The sequence below is a fragment of the Gadus chalcogrammus genome, chromosome 15, assembly GCF_026213295.1.
Source record: "Gadus chalcogrammus isolate NIFS_2021 chromosome 15, NIFS_Gcha_1.0, whole genome shotgun sequence".
NCBI classification, from domain to species: Eukaryota; Metazoa; Chordata; class Actinopteri; order Gadiformes; family Gadidae; genus Gadus; species Gadus chalcogrammus.
The window spans coordinates 15,779,037-15,802,218 of record NC_079426.1 but is presented as its reverse complement, the minus strand read 5'-3'; the positions used below and the strand labels follow the sequence as shown (position 1 = coordinate 15,802,218).

The 23,182-nt window shown below is 43.1% G+C and overlaps 1 pseudogene; it reads right to left on the bottom strand.

The window, feature by feature from the left end:
• Positions 1–20,950, bottom strand: part of LOC130405026 (ras and Rab interactor 2-like) — a 31,742-nt pseudogene extending 10,792 nt beyond the window's left edge.
• Between the last annotated feature and the right edge of the window lie 2,232 nt (positions 20,951–23,182).

The window sequence follows — 23,182 nt, the reverse complement described above, 5'->3', positions numbered from 1 at the left end:
GCAGGAAGCTGCCACCTGTCTCCTTCGGCTCCTTCTGCTCCTTTAGCCAAGGGATCTTCTCCGGCATGCTGCACTGTCTGACGGGCGGAGGGGGGAACGGGCCGGTGTGGGGGCTGGCGAGGAGGCGTGGGGTCGTTGAGGCGGAGGTGAGCAGCAGACGCTGAAGATCGCCGTTGTTCTGTGATTGGTCGATGCTTCGAGGGCCTTGCTCTGGCTGTGATACCGAGGTCTGGTGAGCGCGCCCTCAGAACGTTCACCTCACTGAGAGCTCTCCGCCCTGGAGACTCGACCGAGACCTCTCCCCGTCGTCGCCGGCTTCCTGGTTGCTGCTACTGTCGCTACCGGCAACAGGCTCCTCCTCCTCATTCACCTGGTTACAGGGGGTCTGCTGGGGTGTTACAGGGGTGGTCTCCGAGGGCAGGGGGGTTTGGTGGACCTTGGATGAAGAGGGGGTTGATGAAGCAGAGTGCGCCGTTGCTCATCTGGCAGCCACTCAAGACTCCGAAGGGCTGCGCGTTAGCAACCGGGGACGGGCGCCCGGGCTGGTGTCTAAGGTTACCCTCCTCTGGGCAGCGGGCGGCGGGCCTGTTGGGGGCGTTAGTCCCCGGGGAGGACCAGGAGACAGCACGCTTTTTACCAAAGCAAAGCTCAGAGTCCCAGAAGCCTGTTGGAGGAGAACAGGAGGAGATGAATAACAACTTTTAGTGAGGTGGGGAGGTTAATCCTATAAACAGCTGGTCAATCTTCAAGGAGATTTTATATATGTCTATATTGAGGCCATAGACCTGTGTTATGGGCATGGCTTTATGTCACTCAAGGCGTGGAAAAAAACGCGTCAGAATAACCCTCATTTTGAATAACGTCCACACCATAACGTCTAAAGCTATTGGCAGACGATCAATACATAAAAAACACGACCATACAATGACATGCATAACATTGAGAATCAAATACATATTGCATAATGTACTTAAAAATTATATATTTTCTTTTATGTGGTATAATTCATAAAACATGTTGTTAAAAAATCTGAGTAATACTGCAGTAGTTTCCATTGATGAGTAATCCATGAAAATGGTAGCCAACTCCAGCAAAGCAGCAAGTATTTGCAAAAAAAAACAACGGAAAACTCTGTTTTTACACTCAGTGATAAGGATTTGCTGCTGACGTCGGGCGGCAACAGTGAACTCCTAGCGAGCAAACAGCCAAATTCAGTCACACAAAAGCATACCTGTTCCCCTATCAAGAGGACAGAAGTAGCCAACCCACAAACCAAACCAAAGATTCACCAGCACGAACACTGTTGAGACGACACAAAAACCACATACAGGTGGTAAATTGCTCGATGTGAACAACGCTGAGAGACAAAGTGCGACGGTACTCACGGTGTGTTCCTCTGAGCTGTGTGACATACAGACAACGTTCCTCCTCACAGAGAATGGCTCCAATTTAGCCCGGAGAAGATGACTACATAGTGCTGTTGTTACCAGACATTCAGAGCTTCTGTCCCGCTCTGCCACTCGATCCGTATGTTATGACTCACTCGCTCTAATCTGTGTTGTAGGCATGTGTGACTTGAGTGTGTGTGTCTCTGTGGTTATTCTGTCAACCACCGCATTCCCGCCTCGTTCTTATTCTCCTCCCTCTCTTTCCCTGCGTCTCTCTAGACAGATCTCCACTTACTCGCTCCCTCTCTCTCTCACCGCCCCCACCCCCAGCCCTCCCGGTCTCTGAACAGCCCTTTGTTTTCCCATCATAGGATTACAATACAAACATGCTCTCATCCTACTCTGGGCCTCCCTCTCTCTCTCTCTCTCTCTCTCTCTCATCTCTCTCTCTCTCTCTCTCTCTCTCTCTCTCTCTCTCTCTCTCTCTCTCTCTCTCACACTCAATAACACAATATATACTAATATATATCTATGTATCTAGTTTCATGGCATTTTTTCGAAGCATTTATTTTTATTTCTCCCTCTTCTGTGAAGTTAATTTTATCATTGGTTCTTCTCCTACACATTTGGATTTCTGGCTCCTGAATTGCTTTAATTGTACCGTAATTGCACTACAACATGGACAAGCATACACCGGCATATACACCCACCCACACACATACACACACCCTATTAACAACAGCTACGGTAACTGGGGCTATGGGTGTCCTGGGTGAATTGCTTCCTGCTTATTACTGGCATTGAGGCACTTGCTGAAAGTCCAGTTTGTCAGGACAAACAGAAGAAATTGGTTGGTGCTATGAAATCCCAGCACAGACACGCTGATACAGATAAGATAGGTACCGAGCACACACCTACATGCCTACCGAGGCCGGCCCACAGTCTCACAGCCCCCCAACTCTGTTTGTTCTTCATCATTGTGGTTCGGGAAAGCTAAATAGGCCATGGAATTTCCACAATACGTTACTTTATATTACCTTGGATACCATGTCAATTGGTAAATATAGGAGTGATTAATGAGAGACATAAGCATTTGTATGAATCAGCCCACATAGCCTTAGCTTAGCCTATCGTCAATAGCATTTTTTTATTATCATATACGATGACGGGAAGAGGTTATGTGTGGATTAGATGTGGAGAAATAGGCACACAGCTAGCTACTTTCCATTGAGTTTCCCAAGAATTCCTGTTGTGCAGTGTTCAATCAAAGCACACACCTATAAGGCCGAAAACAAAAGTATTAAGGACACAAGGCGTGCCTTTGTTCAAAAGATTGTCCTGCATGGCATGTCTGATCTTATTATGGACACACCCAAACCCCATGCCATAATGGCACCCACGCAGCGAGCTACAGTGAGTCTGTCGGTTTGTGTTACATAGTTGCACAGCCGGTAAGAGAAGACATAACACTTCTTTGAATTATGATAGTCTCATCCCTACAACTGAGACTAGGGACTCAATCGTACACATTGCAACTTTAATTGTTAACAATAACATGTTCCATCTATTTACTATTTCCATGAATTAAGAGCATTTTAGTAACTTTCAATGCTAGTTAATGACTACACAGGGCATGTTTAAGTGTGCTTTTGGCAAAAGAATATTGGTTCATTTGTGGACAGCATATATCCTTCAAACTTCTGTACGTTATCTCCTTCATTCTCTTGTATGTACTATTCTCTCTTCTCTTCACAGAATTAATGTTTTCCGACACACAAGACAAACAGCCAAGTAACCATTAATTTACTATTTAAACTGTTTAGTTTTCATTGGACGTTTGAATTTTTATCTCTCATCTCTTTGCATTATCTTTAGCTTAAAGCACATACTGAGTGTAGCCCGAATAGCCAAATTGTCATTCAGGTGAAGAGAGATGCCAACACAAGCACACCCAGCGGTTGCTTCATGTTCAAGCCTGACGGAGCAGCACTGATCTTGGCCTGAGAAGGGCCTTTACTCCCGGGAATTGAGTCATTCAGTTGTTGGCGTGCCACCTACGTGCAATGCTAGCTGGGGAATGTGGCTATTTTACAAGCTTTGGTTTGGCTGCAGAACAGATGTGGACGGAGAGTAGGACCCGCAACTTCGGAAGTTGTTTTGGTGGATCTTTCCTGACTTAACAAAATACGATAGACGTGACATGCTCTGATTGTTTCATCATGGACAAATGGCAAACAAAATACAGCGTAGAAGACCATTTCCATAGCCGTTGAAGGTGCAGTTAATACACAACATGCTGCATAAGAGCTACTAGTCAATGCATCCTTGAGAAAATCCTATATACCTTAACGAAAAACATCTGAAAGAGACACGATGCTGATTGAAAGCATAGCGTCAACTTAACAAGAACTCATAACTTTTGTCATCCACAAATTACCGGTAATTTGAAATTGTCTTGGCGCCCGTGAGAGAAGATATCAAAGAATCCCACCTGCTCCTAGCTTGCCACCTCCTCCAGGTCTCTGGGGTTCTTGGCTGTGGCGATGGCCTCTGGTAACTTCAGCGTAAAAGGTAACACATCCCTGGAAATAGGCACCGTGCAGAGAGAATAGGAAGGGGGTGTGTTAGAGGCTGGACTACTAATGAACTCTATTCCCAGAAGATACCTCATGGGGAGAGCGCTATATAATAATAATAATAATACATTTAATTTAGAGGCGCCTTTCAAGACACCCAAGGTCACCTTACAGAGCATATAGTCATCATAAATCGTTTAAAAAAACAAGACATTGTGGAAAAAAAAAAAAAATAAACATAAAAAAAAAAAAAATAATAAAACAAAAACAAGACAAAACAAAACAAACAAACAATCAATATATATATTGGGACAGGCGAGGTGGGAGTTAAAAAGACTATTATGGATTCAAAGTTACAACCACCTCCTCTTCCACTGTAGTATGCCCTCTAGCAAGTTAAAAAGAGAACGCAATTACACAATCATTTCAACTTGCCTAGACAGAGCTAGCAGATGAAATACTAGGGATCGACCATAACATATCACGTAACATAAATATACCAACCACTGGAAACGGAAAACAAATGCAAATGTCTGCCGATGTTTAAAGTAAGCCCCCGGTACATCGAATGCATACGAAGAAGGTGGAATTCAGAAGAAGATGAATGGGGGTTGACGATAGAGTATGCCGGTTTGAGTGAGTGTATACGTGGTGCGCGTGTGCACAGAGAGACCCTCACCTGCTGATGCAGAAAACGCCACCAGACGGAACAGATCTGCGAAGCTCAGGCCAGATCCCTCCAAGGAAAAAGCTGAGGGAGGAGACAATGATTATTAAGCGTTACCCAATCACATCCCTCCATAGCATACATCCAGTACCCCACAACGCAGGGCTACTGGGCAATAACACCACACGCCTTAATGAGGCTGCAAAGCCCTCCAATCACGGTGCATGAGCCGCTATAGGATGGTTAAACAACATGCATTCCCATTAGCAGTATGGAGGACCGGGGGTTATTTACAAAGCTGTGTGGAATTCCTCAGCAGCATCGACTGGAATACTAACAGAGCTCCCGGGAGCAGGAGGGGAGAGGGACGCATCGCTGGCAGCTTTTCTCTAGCAGAGCTCAAATAGTTCATTCATGAACGAAGTCTCTTTGCCTCCCTTCTCCAACAAAAAGAGGAGGGTCACACAGCGCATCAAAAAGCAGTCCATCAGCACCAGGCCAATTGACAAGATGTGTGTGTGTGTGTTATAAGCGTGTAGCATCGCTTTCCCCGACGCTATAGTTGGTCTAGATCTCTGTCGGGGAGGAGACGATAGAAAGCATTTACACTGGAATTAGGTAGAAAGGGTAAAGAAAAAAATCGCAATAAACAGGGAGGTTTAAGGTGACGATATCATTGTGTGAGAGCTAAACGAGGTGTGAATGGGTAGAGAGAACGAGAGGAACAAGGGTATTCCATTCTCCAGCGGAAATAAGGAAAGTCGGGTAAATCATAACATGTGGGAAACAGCAGTCGGCCAGTGAGTAAATTGCTGTGCTCGTGTGTCTTGATTTCCAACTGGAGGTGTATTTTCTCACGCAGCCTCTTCTAATGCTTACAATCTAACTAACTTATTCTAACTTATGGTAGTCTAACTGTAACTATTCTAATCCATAACTCATATAGCCATTATAACCATTCCAAGTCTACTGCTAACTACATGCATAGATATACATAGATACATAGCTCTTGTGAAAACTATGCAGACTGTAAATCTTCTCCATCAATTCTCTGTGTCCTTCCAGCCAGGGCAACGAGACCGCTATGTCCACGGGTCACGCCACGTCTCTCTGAGGAGAACACTAGCGAGGCTTCACGGTTCCGAACAAAGATGTTTATGTGATAGAAAGGAAATAACCGGTTAAATAACAGGCTCAACAAAAACGCGGCTTTGTGTTGTAACAGCCTACAAAGACATGGATTGTAGTTGTTGACCGTGCATTGGCGGGCCTCAAACAATACACCAAAGGCTTCAGCAAGCATCTGTCGGTCGAGGGCTCCCCATTGCTCATCATTCTCGACAAGGGTTCTAATGAAATGAAACACCTTCAGGTGCTTGACACGAACACGTCTATTGTGACACACTAGATGTTAATCATGCAATACTGAAACATACAATCAAGGCACATGCTGGAACCCGCCAATGTATCTGGGATTTTGGCAGGATTTGAACAACATATGACAATCTACACGGTCGACTGTCTGTCTTGTTCCAGGAAACCCTTATCACTTTGTAACTTTTAGCCATTGAGCTATTTAGCAGACGTTTTCATTTCATTTCTTGCATGTGAGGCTAGGAACAACAAAAGTATCCAAACACAATTGGAGCATTGAGAGATATATAGGCCTGACTAATGCCTGTAACACAATCCAGATCAAATGCAGACGTTACCTTTTTACTCCATTAAATAGATACGGACTAAGTTATAACCTGGCAATGGAAAAGCGTTCTAAACATAGTCCTATTTTTGCTCCGTCAGCCAGAATGCTTCATGACTACATGGGATTTCCCTTAAGTGAATAAATGTGCCATATTTCTTCCATGGACTGATATGGCAACGGTGTCTGCACATTTCCCGCCCATTTTTAAGCTAGTATATACCGGTAGATAGAAAGTAACAGTTACAGAAGCCGGAGGAATGTGATCAAACGCTGATGATCAGTTCCAGGAAAGTCCCACCACTGAAGGAAATCACACAGAGGGCTGGGGTAAGCTTATCGATCTGCAGGTCAGACTTCACACACATGTCGCCCGTAACTTTAGGAGGGGAATTTCCCTCCCAGAACCCATGAAAAAAATATATTAATAGAAACATAATTTCCACAGGTATTTCTGGATGCTTGTATTGACGGCAATAGAAAAGCTATTTTCTATTGCATTCAACTATTAACATTCAACAGGTTAAATTACATTTGTTATATCATTATTGTTATAAATATTAACATTTGCGAAGGGGCATGAGTAGTCGTTTACAACATGTCTAATCAAATCATCTAGCTATTCAGAACCTGCTGCTTTTATCTCTCGTCTCAATCTAAAGCAGTCATAGGTCAGTCTGCGGGGTGAGGCTGGCGGGGTGAGGCTGCGGGGTGAGGTTGCCGTTAGGAACGCTTATCTCTTGTGCCTTTTCCAAGGGTCATCGTGGTGCAGTTTATCATAACACAATCTATTGTAGCACAAGCACATGCAGCAAAGCAACAGTTATGACTAACATCAACATCGTTGTTTCCCCAACAAATAAAGTATGCTCATGGAAATCCCCTGATTATTTTTTTTATAGCGCTTCATTTTTTTTAAACCTGCACAGTAGCTTTTCTACCGAATCTTTGGAGACCATTAAACGTGCCCATATACGACTCAATCCAACGGCAGAGTATTTTCTCTATACCGAGGGCAAATCTGTATTGTTCAAATTTTGCTGAAAACATCAGTAAAGACATTCCCTTGGTACTTACTGTATTGGCTCTCTTTGATTAGAAAGTCTTTGATACGGGGGGCTGAGTCGCTGTCCAAGCGCAGGGATATGACCTTCCTCTGCAGGCTGCTAGACTTCCTCACCACAAATGTCTGTGAGCGGACCATAGAGGAAAAGCAACCCATAAGTCGACCTGCCAACCACTTCAATCCACTTCAATGGGTTCATTGTCTCCATGTCTAGCTATGCACCTTGACCTTGGGGCCCTGACCGGGCCGTTAACATTGTCTTACGTTGTCTACTTTAACCAAGCCAGTGTCTGTCAGAACACCTTGACGCTGATACTGTGGATGCTATGCTATTTAACATGGTTAAAACACTGCAGTGGATGCAGGTAGCTTCTTTGCCATGGTTTGATTAATTAATTAAGTAATCATTAAATTTGCGATGTTTAAGGTTAACTCAGTAAAATTATGACCTTTTAGTCAAATTATCAAAATACATCTGTAAAACAAGCTGTGAACAGCAACAATCACAACATTCAATTCACGCTAGACATGATACAGACTTTTATATTTTTAATTATTTACTCAAGGAGATGAGTATATAGGAGTATAAAGGAGTGTAGAGGAGTAGATAAATAGACTAGCGTACCCTACCACATGGCAATAGTTATCTTTTGCTTTGGCAGAGCTAACTGCACGTCCAAAAATATACCTCAGTGTAAGTTTAAGAAAGCCAACGACAAAAAGCCTGGGAAAACCAGGAATAATATTAGTGAATTTTAGTCACAACATTTGTTGAGTTTTGACACGACTCTAGTGTGTCGGCTTTGGCTTCTGGTTGCCATTGACTGAGTGTGAGCGATAGAGGCGCAAGTCTTACACATCGTCACTCGAACGATGGTCATTGCCATATGACTGCCATCTTACCACATTTTTAAAAGAAAAAGTACATTACTCATTAGACCATATAGTTGACGCCTTAATGTGTTTTTTAGGGGGGAAATTAAACGTTTGAGTCTATTATGATAACAACGACATCGACAGTGCAGGCTTGTATTGTCATACAAGCCTCTATATTACATGTGAATGGATTCAGCCTGGCTAACTTCCTGTTGCTCCCGGCTCACCCCAGGTGACTGGCTCTCCAGGAGAGCCACGGTGTCATGGTGGCTGCAGCCCAGCTGCAGCCACACGGCGTGGGTCTGGGACACTCGGTCCAGCAGGCTCAGGCGCCGGTGCAGGGAGTCGTAGCCAGAGTCCCGGGCCCCTGCGGGCCCCGGCCCCCAGCCAGTTGGCGGCTTCAGAGGTGGAGCTTGCAGAAAGAGCCCGTCAAGCTCACCACTCAGCCTGTAAACCAAGAGAGCAAATAAGTAAGGCAGTAGCTGCGTTTCCATCTAAAAGGTGATGCGAATCTTTAAAACGTTCGCAAAAAGTAATTCGAATTAGGTGCGTTTCCATCAAGTGGTTGCAGCGGAATAGGGTGATGACGTTACACGTTGATGTCGGCAGGGTTGCTATGGCCGGTCGTTATGCAGAAAAATCGGAAAGACTGTCAGTCCTGTGTGTTCAAAGTTCGCTACGTCACAGCTGTTTTGAAAAGTGTGTTTCCATCTCCCATTTTGCGAATTTACTCTCTTTCGTATTTCTCAAAAACCACCTCAAGCGAGCGGATAAACCTTTTTGCGAATTAGAGGATTTTTATGCGAATTTTGGTGTTACCATCACCGTTTACTGATTCGATACTTAAAAAAAAAAAACATCAGGGGGATGGAAACGCACCTAGTGTAACATTAGGGTAATGTACAACATTGTCCGAGTTCATTTAAATAAGAAGATGTAGTTAAACCTTCTGGATGGACTGTAACTCCTTTCAAAATCGTGATAATGGAGAAATGTTTGCTCACACTGTATAGTTTATTAGTTGATGAACTGTATTTTACATGTAATGTTAATGAAGATTTGACCACCACTGCTTAAAATGTCATGCCATAAGTTAAGCACTCTCTGGTAACTGCGCAGTTGCAATGCATTCTGAAACTCTGAAATGTTTGAATGCCGTGCAAACACCACCCTCTGCTGGTGAACCAGATCATTTCTTGCTTACCCATGAGGACTGCCATTGGCGGGGCCTTTTTCTGACGACTCTGATTCCCTTCCCACCATCTCCTTCTTCAGGGTCCCGATCTCCAGGGCGAATGAGTCAATAAGCTGTGAAAGGTAAAGAGAAAGAGGGTTGACGCCAACCATTCACAGCATAGATGGGCTGCTTGGTTACAGTGTAACTAGTTCAATTCATCAGACACTAGGCATTGATACAAAACACATAAAACACACAATGTTTCAACGAAGACGGCAAAAAACGCTTAATACATTGAATCATCTTTAGTTGAGGCTAAATCACCAGGTTGTAAATGTACTTTCAGATGAAGGACGTGAGATTATCCGTTGTCGGCAACAATAAAAAGAGGTCTGTAACAAAGCATCAAAAGAGAGGAAACCCCCTGCCATACTACAGCCAGCTCTCCTGATTCAAGTACAGCCGGTTTCCTGATCACAAAGGACCAGCATGTGGCAACAATGGACAGACAGAAGCAAAGACAGTAGTGATTCATCTGGAATGAAAGACATCACAAATGTCGCTGGTGTGTCATCTAGGCAGCCCGGGCCACGGTTATTACTCTCAAATGGGGTTTAATGCAATATTCTATAATATGTTTTGTTGATTGTATTATTATTATTTATTATTGGGAACACTTAGTGAAGACGAAAATTCAATTTGGGGAGAATTATAAAAAACGAAATGTCAACATTCAAATATAGTTCAAATGCAGTTTTTTAAAATGGATACAGGACAATAACCAAAAAGCCCTTCTTCCTTAAGCCCTTTGTTTCTCAGAGCTACTGAGGTCACTTTTTTGTACAATCATCTATCTAGCAGGAAAAACCGCCTTGCAACATTGCAGTTCTGCTTTCAGCAAAGATCTGACAATCTGCAAGCATACAATAACGATACTCCATAATTTCTCAATGCACTTAAATAACTTAAATTCTCAATAACTACATAATACATCATTTTCCTGACGGTGGTTGGCAACCATTTCAAGATTTGCTTCCAAGCAGAGGTCTTTACCTCCACCCTACATCTGCTGTCTCACCCGACACCCCTATGTTAAGTGAGGGCTGCCTGCAGCCACGGCCTCGTATTCACCCCTCCGTGAGATCCGTCTGAGATGTGCTGAATCAGCCCCTTTCTAAGCAGTATTCTCCACGGGCTCAGCTCTTTGTCAGCCCGCCAGTTCTAACCACCCAGTGCTATTAGTTACTACCTAAATAAGCCCCCTCCTCCTACCCCCCACCCCGCTCCCCCGAGCCAGGGAAGCACCCCCACCCCTCAAACACACTCACAGACACACAAGTCATTCATGCACACCCCAAATAAACCATTGCTGCAAATGAAACCGGCTACTGTTAACACTTTGCTTGTTTTAACCTTTGTTGACTGAGGATTTGTGACTTGAATACAGAAAAATAATAGAGACTGGGGTTGTGATTCAAGCAAGCACTTAATTCATCTTCATCTAAACAAATCTTTAGTTGTCGTTAAAGTTAAATGAACCGCAATTTACATTGACTTGACCGCTTTGTTTTTAATGCAAAGAACCAAGTTACATTTTCCTGAAATGAGCAACACTGATAGCCTCAAACACACACGTCACATTTGTTTGTTTCATTTCCCATTTACGAGGAAAGTTGTGCAATACACTGTCATGGGAACACCCGGTAGACCGGGAAAGTTTAGAAGATAGTAACAGGCCAGTGACTACCTGCACTGTTGGAGACATCACGGGTCAGGATCGCTTTAGTAGTTTCATTCCAGTATGATGCTATTTCTTCTGTATTCTGTGTAAACGTGTATCTGTGTGCGTCACTGACCAACACAAGGCCCATGGGGACCCAGTTGCATAAAGTAGTAGCCCATTGACTAGAATCACATATACTGGCACTTTGTTCCATTATGCTTATGGAATCCACAAACATCTGCTGGGATGGATGTTAGGGAGGTTATGTGTGCAGTAGACAATGGAAGTGGACCTCTTTCCCCGAAAGAGGACACTCGGATTTATGCCGTTTTTCCACCGCACATGTAGCTCGACTCGACACGACACGACTCGACACGACTCGACACGGTAGCAGCGCGGGTGCTTTTCCACCGCAAATAGTACCTCCGGGACGTGGGCGGGGTCGTCTGCGCGAAAGGGCTGTGACGTATTTTTGTACGCGACGCAAACAACACCTACGTAACCTACACATGGACAGAACCAACATAACAACAATGGAGAACATCGATGCGATGGTATTCGTGTTCGTATTATTAGCTGGCATGTTGAAGAAGTGGAATATGTTGGCTGCGGCGCTGCTATGGCTGTTACCAGCATGGTTGCCATGTCGCTCTCGTGACTTCGTCACACTCTCTGGCCAATCAGTGGCCGGCCGTCTGCCGACGTCACCTTTTAGCATCGGCTCAGCCGCTTGGAACCTAGAGCGAGGCGGTACTAGAAAAAGCAGCCACTTGAGGTACTAGATCGCGGTGGAAACGCAAAAAAGGCGAGCTGAGTCGAGTCGAGTCGAGTCGTGTCGAGCTGGTACCATGCAGTGGAAAAGCGGCATTAGGTTGCAAAAACCACCCGTGATGCTCACCACCATCAGCACACATTAACCACAGGTCTGCATCTGTACTTCTGTCTGTTCCTGGAGTTTCGTTCTCATTGTTTCTTAAAGAGGCGGTTCTCCTCGTCATCCAACGCTAGACTACCCTCCTCCTTGTGGTATGTAATGATGTCACCATATGACCCTCCTTTTGTATTTCTCCCTGCTGACAGTTGACCCCATTTGAAATATATTAATGTATATATATATAGCACAGCTGATAAGATGCAGGATGCTAGGCCTGTTTTCGAGGAAATGTCCCCAGACAAAAATAAGAGGTTCTATCAGAATCAACTGATCATTCTGTTTATTATTATTCTTGGTTTTCTGCCAACATTCTACTCTTAGAAGTTATAGATAAGTATGATGCAACGGTTAACTTATTTTCAGAGCGGTTTTATGAGCAAATAGTTTCTCGTTTCTTTAAATTGACGATTGGCATTGTCATGAAAAAAGAAAGTACATTAAGTTGACTTCCTTATTGGCCCTCCTGGTTTACAGGCTGAGTTGGATATTTTACTCTAAGAATGGTTTGTCAACAGCAAAAGATTATAAGTCTTTGGATGACATTATAAATGTGGCTGTGGTTTCATTGAGACTTTGTGACCCTGGCACAGGCTTGTGAGAGACAGGTCTATCCTTATCACAGTGTCTGATCACAGGGTGAAGGTTCGCACCCCACCCAACCCATTATAAATAGCTGATTGACAGGAATGGGCCTTGGAACCGCTTGGTGTAATAATGCTGAGCAGCACTTCTTAAACTAACAGCGCACAGACCACGACTAAGAACACATCCTCATCCAATAAGAGCTCCATGTTACATTTGATCTGGAGAACAATAACCAACATAAACATTTATGTTGTTTGATGAAAAAACCAGAGGGGGGACAAGCCCATGAAAGGCACTTAATGGGCATTTAAAAGGCCGCCATTATAATATCTTTTGTTGGAATTAATTATCTGTTCAAGGCTCCATCTCCACCTCCCACCACCTGGAATAAAAACAAATAGAAACAAAGAACAACAAGAAACAATTCCAGAACGCTAAACTGACACCCAAGCCTGACTCCAGTTCTTCCCTCCCTACCCTCTATTCACTAATGTGTTCCGCTCTCGTTTGTGTTGGGTCCCTCCTTTCCATTTTTCAACTTACTTCTGGGAAAGATGCCACGTGACCAAGTATTTTTGAGTGTAACCTGCACAAGCAAACCGGTGACAATGTTTTAGGTATGGCTTTGTCATTAGTCGTCCTTTAAGTACACTTTTGAGTATACTTAAGACCATCCTTAAGGTACACTGGGGGTCCGATGGGGGGGGGGGGGGTCCTGAGCCTACCTTGAAGAAGCTGGCCCTCTTGCGTTGAGGCTGACTGAGTACGCTGGTAGACATGATGTGGTTTACTCCAGTCCGATGCTGTCCCTCTTAACGTTGGCTGCCTGGATGCCTGAGAAAAGATAAGACAGGAAATGAAACCGCATTACTGTGTGATCAACAGAAAAAAAATCTAAGTAGGTATGCACTAATGTAGTAAACATCTGTGTTTACTTTTGCTTAAATATAGATCCTCAATTATTCAAAATCATGCTTACTATCCATTTAGTTTGTGGCTTTAATTTGAAAGCACAAAAACATCATGCAATATTGTTCAAGTATGCAATACAACATAGCTGTTCTTGGGCAGATGCCATGTCTGCAATGTGAAGATTTAACGTCTGTTTGAAATACAGTGATTGTCACTGCCAGCATCAAATGTGTTCGGTTCATACAGGCCTTTTTCACAAAACATGAATTCTAAAAGTCAAAAAGTCTGTTTACATGACTTTGTCCCCTTCCGCTACGTTATACTGCTGATCTTTCTCTCAATACAGCAATGTTGCTCTGTTCAGTTCTGGCAACAAGTAGCACGATCCCCATCCTCTAATTGCCATTGGGAATCTAGTGAAAACACTCCTTTACTCACAAGAAGTAAGTACTAATTATATACGAGTGCACATACATGGACACAATCACATACACACACACAAAAGCACACACACAAACACATGCACCCTAAAAAGAAAGTAACTGATTAACTTGTCAGCAACGACTGTTTTGCAGAAAGAGAAGTGAGCATTTATTCAATTGTGAGAGGCTGTTCATTTCAACGGGAGCTGCACAAAAGCAACCAAGACAACATATAAACACGTGCTTCATAAATCCCACAGCGACATAGCCGGTCAGGCTATTGTGTGACAGGGGTAGTAGGCTAGTCCATGCCAGCACACACTCAAAGCCTGACCGCACGTTCTGAGGCTGTCCAGTGATGGGGGGGGGGGGGGGAGGAAGGAAGGATGGGAAAACAACACCAGATTACATTGCCATGTTTTTTGGTGGAAAAAGAGAGAGAGAGTCAGAGAGCGAGAGGGAGTCAGACAGACAGACACAGTCTTGCAGGCTACTGAAGGGATTTCTTGGAATATGGGGAAAAAAGTGAACAAACAGGCACAGAGTGGGAAAAGATACACAACTCTCTCTCTCTCTCTCTCTCTCTCTCTCTCTCTCTCTCTCTCTCTCTCTCTCTCTCTCTCTCTCTCTCTCTCTCTCTCTCTCTCTCTCTCGGGGGAGGGGGGTACTCTTTTCCCTTGTGAAACATCCTGAGGCCAATCCATCTTGACAAAAACAACATGCCATGCCGTGGGCAGTTCACAGTTAATTTCTGGAAAGTAAAAAAGGACAGTGTTCAGTCACAGCAGGTCAAACTATCGACTATTTGGCTGATCATTTCGATGTAAACACACACACACAAACACACACACACACACACACACACACACACACACACACACACACACACACACACACACACACACACACACACACACACACACACACACACACACACACACACACACACACACACACACACACACACACACACACACACAATGTCGCTCTCGCTCTCTCTCAATTACAACTGTTGTTGTTATTGTTTTGGTCATGTGTTCATAATGTAACTTAAAACACTGTTTTCAGTTTTTTTGCATGGGTAACAAATTAAATGTAAGCTAATCACAAGTGCTTACACTCGTTAAGGTAAAAATGTCTGACAAATGTTCTTACTGTAATACGCTTTGGATAAAAGGGTCTGCTAAATGCCCTAAATGTAACTGTAAACAACTCAGTGGTTCTGTCTCAGAATCATTGCATCTAACAATTTTGCCATGTTCCTATGTAATTTTTCTCACTTGCGAAAGGAACGGGTTGCGTTCAATGAAATCAAAACTAAAACGGATTGAGCCTTCTTCTTATGTCCATGATTGAGCCCTGTTTATAAACAACCCTTCCTGGTTTGTCCGTTGGCTTGTGTCGATACGTCAAGTGTCGATACGTCATCTGTAAGCGCAGGACCCCGAGTCGGTCTGGCAGCCGAGTCAATCTGACACCCACACCGGGCCAGCTGCATCGTAAACCCAGAATGCACTTTGGCATTGGGCGTGGCCATCATGTCCCCAACACAGCTGTCGGGGCATGGTCTCAGTCAGGAGGAAACGGTCCGGTTGCCACTGATAACTGAAGTTTTCACAAAAGTATTGGCCGAAACCCTGAATAGTTTCTTCGCACGTCATTTTTAACGAAATTAACTAAAATAATTTCCCCCCAAAGTGAGGCGCGGGGGTCAAAAACCAGCAATGAAACCTTGGAGTTATCTAGCATGCACCACTTTTGAAGCTCTACGGCTCAGTCTGCAGCGAGCTCTCAGTCACGAAGGGAGGGTGAAAATTTGATCGCTCATTTGGGTCATTGTATCAGAACATACTGCCAAAGGTCTAGCTAGCTTACACAATTATCATAAAGCCTGTTACGCCCCGTGCCCACTACCTCCGTCAGTTGTCCGTTGCCCATTGACTTTGAATGGGGACGGTCGCGCAATGCATTGTGGATCCGTCCGTTGACTTGGAGCGTTCGCCACCGTCAAAAAGTTGAAAAATGTTCAACTTTTTCGGCAGCGACGGATCCGTCATCCAATCAGATCGCGTATGCAAATTTAAGCACTGTGACGCGACTCGGGCTCTGACGATACTGGAAAGCGGGAAAGCGGGTAATCTTGCCTCGCAACAAGCAGGAAGAAGCGGGAAGAACCCGGCGAACCGATTTGATTGGCTGACGGATGCATCTGCAAAGACTACTCCCCCATCCGTCAGCCACGCCTTCTGACGTCCGTTGACTGACGGTGCAGTGGGCACGAGGCGTTATACATTTAACAGGCACAAATCATTTATTCAATGTACAAATGTATAATTGACAGAATGTTGTCTCCTGAACTTAAGAAGTGGTAGTGAAAGGAATTTTGGCTAACATAAGAAAATACCACGTTGAAGCAGAATGCGGGAAACCTGACACGACAGCCAGTGACAAATTGCAAATAACGAAAAATAAACTATTTAGAATGATGTCTTAAAATAATTTCAAAGTGTATAAGTACGTTTTATTCATTCAACATGTTTACCCCTTAATTCAATAACCACCTAAATACATTAAATGATTCCACCACCCCAGTCCTAGTGTTACCACCCCAGTGGACGTCTTCCGGTCTGATCGCAGGTTTACGTGATCGGCCAGCGCAGCGTGACTTTTGGTTGCCTTTCCCCAAATGTATTCTGTTTTAACTTTTTCTCCACAGGCAGGCTACGTCATTTACACTGTCCCATGCAGCCCCCACCACTGCAGCTTAAACGCACTACCCCCATTCAAATTAATTGTTGAACTGGCGATTCAGCCGCAACGCAAAATTCAGTGTGAATTGGCCCTTAGGCCCCGGCTGAACAAGACTGCTGCTCTACATGTTCAGACTTGATGTGGTCATTCATTATATCTAGACTGAATAGAAATGTCCTCTTTAAAGAAAAGTTAAGTCCTGAGAATAAAATGGCTATTACAGAGGTTAGAGAGACAAAATTGAAGCAAGGATGTACGGCGTCAATAGAAGAGTACTCATGCAATCAGACATGCGCATTCACAAACCCACACACACACCCACACACAAGGCTAGTGAGTGGGTGTGTTATGGGGCTCTTAGCTCTTAGTCATATCCCGTCGGGTCAGAAGAGTGAGAGAGCTCACGAACAAGTGGACAATCATTCACGCATGTCTGGTAGGAAGAATATAAAATGTGAATGAGTGTTAATGATTATGAGCTTGTATGGGTGTGCAAAAAATAGATAAAAAGAGATTAAAACCAAGAGAAACAGAGTGCTTGATGGTGACTGCTGGGTGTCAGTGGTTGTGGGCGAATACCTATGACATGTCTATGACTAAAGAAGTCTTCAAGGTTACATAAAACCAGGCCTAGATTGACAACTCATCTTGAAAGAGTCCATGTCATAGCTTTGGGGGAGTTTCACCCTACGTATCTACCATCCTCCTCCTGCAATAATTAGTTAGGAAACTTTTCTGGTATACTAACTATGAAGTTAGTGAGGTATACCAGTCTTTCGAGTAATAACATCACCCTTACCTCAAGTCCAGGACTTAATGGACCAAACGAGTGGTATAACACATGTCATCCTGGCCAATTAATTGATTGTGGCAAAGCTCATGTCACATAAATGTACAGAGAGACACCCTGATATCAGCAGCAATATTAAAATAGGAAAAATATAAAACCAATGTCAATAGAATATGAAAGATACAAATGACATGTTACAGTATGATTTAAAAAGGCTGTGTATACTACTGTATTACTTAAATTGGCCAGGCAATTTACCCACTACTCCCGCTAGATCAGTATGGAAGCATTTTTTCTAGATTACAAAGACAATGTTGGAACCAAAGCCTATCACTCATTTATCTAATGCAATAAAGAAGAGCTAATGCTGCTGTAACTTCCTATCAATGGTTAAAGCCAAGCAATTTAAATAAGGCTTAGTGTCGAACATCATTTGCTAAACAAAGAGCAAGGAATTAGTAGACAAAAGAATACAGAGGGATGGAGTGTTGGAGACCCAGAGAGTGAATAGATGATGTATAGGCGTTGATGTATAGGCTTTAATGTTCCCCCACATTCCCAGGAACCACAACCACAAACTATTTCACAGAAGCAAAAGTAGGTTAAACACACACGGTTTATGATGTCTCGATGAGGACGTGGCTTATGCCAGACTAATAAGCGCTTATCTTTACTAATGAGTGCCTACATCCAAAGCAACAATGACCAATCAAAGAAAGTGTTCAAACATAAGTCTTGTATGAAGTCCAGGTCCGGCCTAAAATGTGGTGCAAGGTCCTAGTGGTCGATAACATTTCAATTACACACCTTTTTTACACACACACTCAGACGCACTCTCACTCTCACACAAACACACACACATATTTACTCTCTCTCTCTCTCTCTCTCTCTCTCTCTCTCTCTCTCTCTCTCTCTCTCTCTCTCTCTCTCTCTCTCTCTCTCTCTCTCTCTCTCTCTCTCTCTGTCTCACTCTCTCTCTCTCACATGCACACACAGAGACACACACTTTCTCTCTCGCTCACAGAAATACACACACACACACTCTCTCATGCTTGTATGTATTTTAATCTGCGTTGACCTCTTATTTGTATTGTCATGTATTTGTCTTTTATATAGAATTTTGAGTCCGGAATAAACAGACACACACACGTGTGTGTGTGTGTGTGTGTGTGTGTGTGTGTGTGTGTGTGTGTGTGTGTGTGTGTGTGTGTGTGTGTGTGTGTGTGTGTGTGTGTGTGTGTGTGTGTGTGTGTGTGTGTGTGTGTGTGTGTGTGTGTGTGTGTGTTTGTGTGTGTGTCTATTTGCAACTCAGTGGCTATAAAACAATCCAGAACCCAGCTAAATGAACCAAGCTGTTCAAATCATTAGAGAAGTGCATCCAACGTGCCCACTCGCCAGTTTGACAAACAGACTTGCCCACTCTTTGTTTTGTGTGGCTCAGTGGCGCTTGAGGCAGAAGTGGTAGATGAACACCCGTTTGTGTTTTGATTTACAGACAAGACATAGATACCTCACAGGCTTTGGAAGACGCAGAGATCCAGCCTTTCTCCACAAAATGAAACCTAACAACTCTACTATACATTTTAGCAATAGCATGATATAATACAACCGATATGGTTTGTGGTCCAACAAATGTGGTCCAACAAATGGAATGAATGAACTGGTCACTGCAAAATACATTGTTATTACTTTGCAGCGGAGGGCCGCAGTGGGTATTCAGGTCAAATGTGTAGGCCACTATTGTAGCTGACATGCACTGCTCCTAAATTGTAACTGCACACCGGGAAGACATGGCATGCTTCATATTTTACCTGCTATGTTCCTTTGTGAAAACGACAATGAGAACAACATGGACCAGATCTAACAAGTTGAGGATCTTCAAGTATACGTCGTATTTGGATGACACATTATCTTGACATGTAAAGAAAGACGTTAAATCAGCTTTAGGTGCTATAGTACGGCTTCTTAGGCACGGGCCTACCAATGCCATTCACTCAAAAACACAAATGTATCCTTCCCTTTTCAATACGTCCATGGAGAACAGGCTGTCAGGGCTCAAAAGACCCATGACCATCCCCTTTGCTAAACCATAGCATCAACCCTGGAGAACACAGAATACCATGGCTGGACAATGTGACCACAATATCCAATCACATGACGATTGGATTTGTTACGTGCAAATTTGAGTTTTGCACTGAGTTTTTGCTCCTTCGTCGTGTGAGCAAGAACAAAAAGGTTGAAAGTCAAGTAATGGTCAAATAGTCCACAAAGTCACTTTGTGGAAGTATGTTTCGATTGGTAATTCACGTCCACTGAGATGAAGGCGGATTTAATTGTTGCATGTTGCAGCAATCATTCTAAAAATGTATAATTATAGTCGCAATATGCAACAATGAAACGAACACAATAAAAGACATGTTAGAAATGCATCGGGCTAACTCCTCCTAACCACCTCTTGAATTCCTGGTGTGTTACTCAGGTCCCATGGCTGCGGCAGTGCCAGTCTGCAATAAGCAGGGTCACATATTTCTGCGGAGATTGTAAAAAACAACAACATCGTTTTGCCATGTAGCCCACTCGGAAATATGTCTACTTTGGGTATTATTCCGTTTTTGTTTGGGTCAATATTAGATCGACTTAGGAAAACAACGACTACAACAGCTCTGTTAGACATATTTGAGGGAAAGCGATTCCCATCAAATGGAATTATGATCGTATGGCTTCTAATGTAATATCTTTCCCGTACACTTAAAGGCATCACTGGAACTTGTTCAACTTGTTGAAATAAAGCCAGGAAAACATTCACTGCGGGGTATAATCGGATGCATTTGTGCGTTTGAAAGCTCGTTTATCATCATGTGCCTGAACCCGCACTCTGACGTCGAGTAACAGGTGGTGAAAAAACAAGTCCGTCGAGAATCTATGTTTAATTTGGAAGAAAACTGGAACAAGATGCCATTATTTAGGTTTGGCAGACCCATCGGTTAATGTGTGCAGAAAATGAAAAACACTTCTGCCAGCAGATACATAGGTGAAGGCCTAGAGTATACCAAAATATGCGTCGTGGCAAACTGTCAACACAATAGAAATCATTTTTAGATACCTTTGCCGGAGTGTAGAGAGACAATTGCTGTCTTGATAGACGAATCCCTTTCTGTCCCGTCGACCAGTTGGATTTGTATTTAATAAAACCATTATAGCTGCACTACTGGAGGAAGTGTTCATATTGTAGTAGGTCCATTGTAAAATATATGAATTAACATTTAGCCTAGTTTCTTCTTGAAGAATAGTCCTGTCGTTGAAACGATGCGGCCGCTGCTGCTTGCTGTGTAGGCTACCTACTGTCCTAAACTCTGCCTCGGCGGTTCCTCCTCCTCCTCGGCCCCGTGTCTCCCCCGCCTCCTCGCCCCCGCTCCCCCCCCCCTTCAACGGCGCATGTGAGCTTTGCAAAAGAAAACAAAGGGAATCGTAGGCCTACTTAAGTTTCACAGCACGTCACGATTACACACTTGTTTTGAATCTTTCGATCCACACAGTGACACGTTATACTGAATTGATCACAGAATTTTTTTTGTTGGAACAGTTTTTATTTGTTTGAAGGTGAATGTTTTCACCTTCATTAAATCTTGAATTCAATATTGTTAGAGTACCATTATTATCATATTGTCCTAATGTAGTCATATGGTGATGATATCATTGGAATCTGAATTCGACAGTTGTGTATCTTATTCAATAGCAGATTTTCAACCACCAAAATATCCCTATTGAGATGCAAAATACACCAAGTATCGCTTGCTGAATTCATCAATCAATTATGACTCTAAACTGTTTTCCAAGCAATGCACTGCATGTCCAAATTGAATGGGTTCTCAGTGTAGTCGCTTCTGTTGAAGGAGGAATGATACTGTTGGAACGCAACTTGCAAACAATCCGGCCTATACAATGCTTCTTCATCACAAACAAATTATTTTATTAGCATTTGATGGCATGTGGCACTTTTTGGTAGAGAATACTGCCAACAAAGGCCAAAAGAGCCCCTGTACTTTTTGCTAGTTTTATCTATAATCATAATAATGATGCTTCTGTATCATTTTGTAAATATTAGCACATTACACAGCTTGAACCGTGTGTGCAGTTTCAGGCTAGTACACCTCGTAAATGCTTATTTTCATCAGAGCAGCTTGTCTGTTTATTCAGTCATACCCTCTGGGGTGTTTGTCAGAAGTCATACTACTCCAAATATATTTACAATTAAAAAAAAAGAAATATGTATATATGTGTGTGTGTGTGTGTGTGTGTGTGTGTGTGTGTGTGTGTGTGTGTGTGTGTGTGTGTGTGTGTGTGTGTGTGTGTGTGTGTGTGTGTGTGTGTGTGTGTGTGTGTGTGTGTGTGTGTGTGTGAGAGCCATTGCGTCACCAAGTGCTATCTCAAATTATGTGATATATATATAGACAGTAACAGCAAAAAAGGCTATACAGCAGCTAAAAATAATAGTCAGTGACTAAAAGTCAGTTTCATAAGTGTATCTGTGAGGAGTTCGCAATGTCCTCACATCTCACCAGGAAGCAGCGGTGGTGGGTGAATGACAGCTGTTAGAGAGTGAGTGAGTGAGTGAGTGAGTGAGTGAGTGAGTGAGTGAGTGAGTGAGTGAGTGAGTGAGTGAGTGAGTGAGTGAGAGAGTGAGAGAGTCACTTTTTTAAAAAACTATTTTCAAGGTTTTCTCAATTAAGCAATAAACAACTATGAAAACATTGTTAGAATTCAAATTAGCAGAAAGATTAGTACAACTTTAAAATAGAAGGGCAGTAAAAATGTCCTATATTGGCCTAATATCAAAGCCTTAATAGGAGAAGACAAAATTAAAATGTGAATTAAATATATAATCCCATAATTGAATGAGAAAATACAATTAAGAACATGCTAAAGGTTTTCAAAAGATGGCCTGAATATTAATTCGACAAAAATAGGGTTTCAGTAAGTAAAAACTTGCGTCTGGAAAATGATGAAGAAGTAGAATAGTATTACTTATACAAAACATCTGCGATCCACTGTCCACTGGTATATGTGTCAATACATTTTGTCCAGCAGATGGCGCCTCAGGCCTGCATATAGTGCCGCTACTCGCAGACACTTCAGAACGCGTCATTGATGTGATTGGAAGATTGATTGAAGATCTATTGATTGCACTGGTCTAATTTTAACAACACTCGTAAATTGCATTTATTTAACTAGTCCTACTGTCCGCGATAGCTATACCCAGACATGTAGCTAACCTAGATCAACTGTAGGTTTGCATAATTCAGTAGCTATTCGGACCCCACCCGAGACTTTCACATTCATTTCTCGAAGATGAACCTTCTAGTGATGTAATGATCGTGTATGTAAATTGGCCGACGCGCCTCAACCAGACCGAACAAGTTTGGGTCAGTTCAATCCGGAGATTCGGCACGCTGCGATGAGCCACACGCGAGGTCTTCTGTGTCATGTTGTTGTTATAAGCGGTCCTTGAGTTCAAGTTACATCCTTTGATATCCAAAAGACATCTCAATTAAAAAAACGATTTATTAAGAAAAACGACACAATCCGGTTAACTGAATATTGTATGTGCCTAGCCTA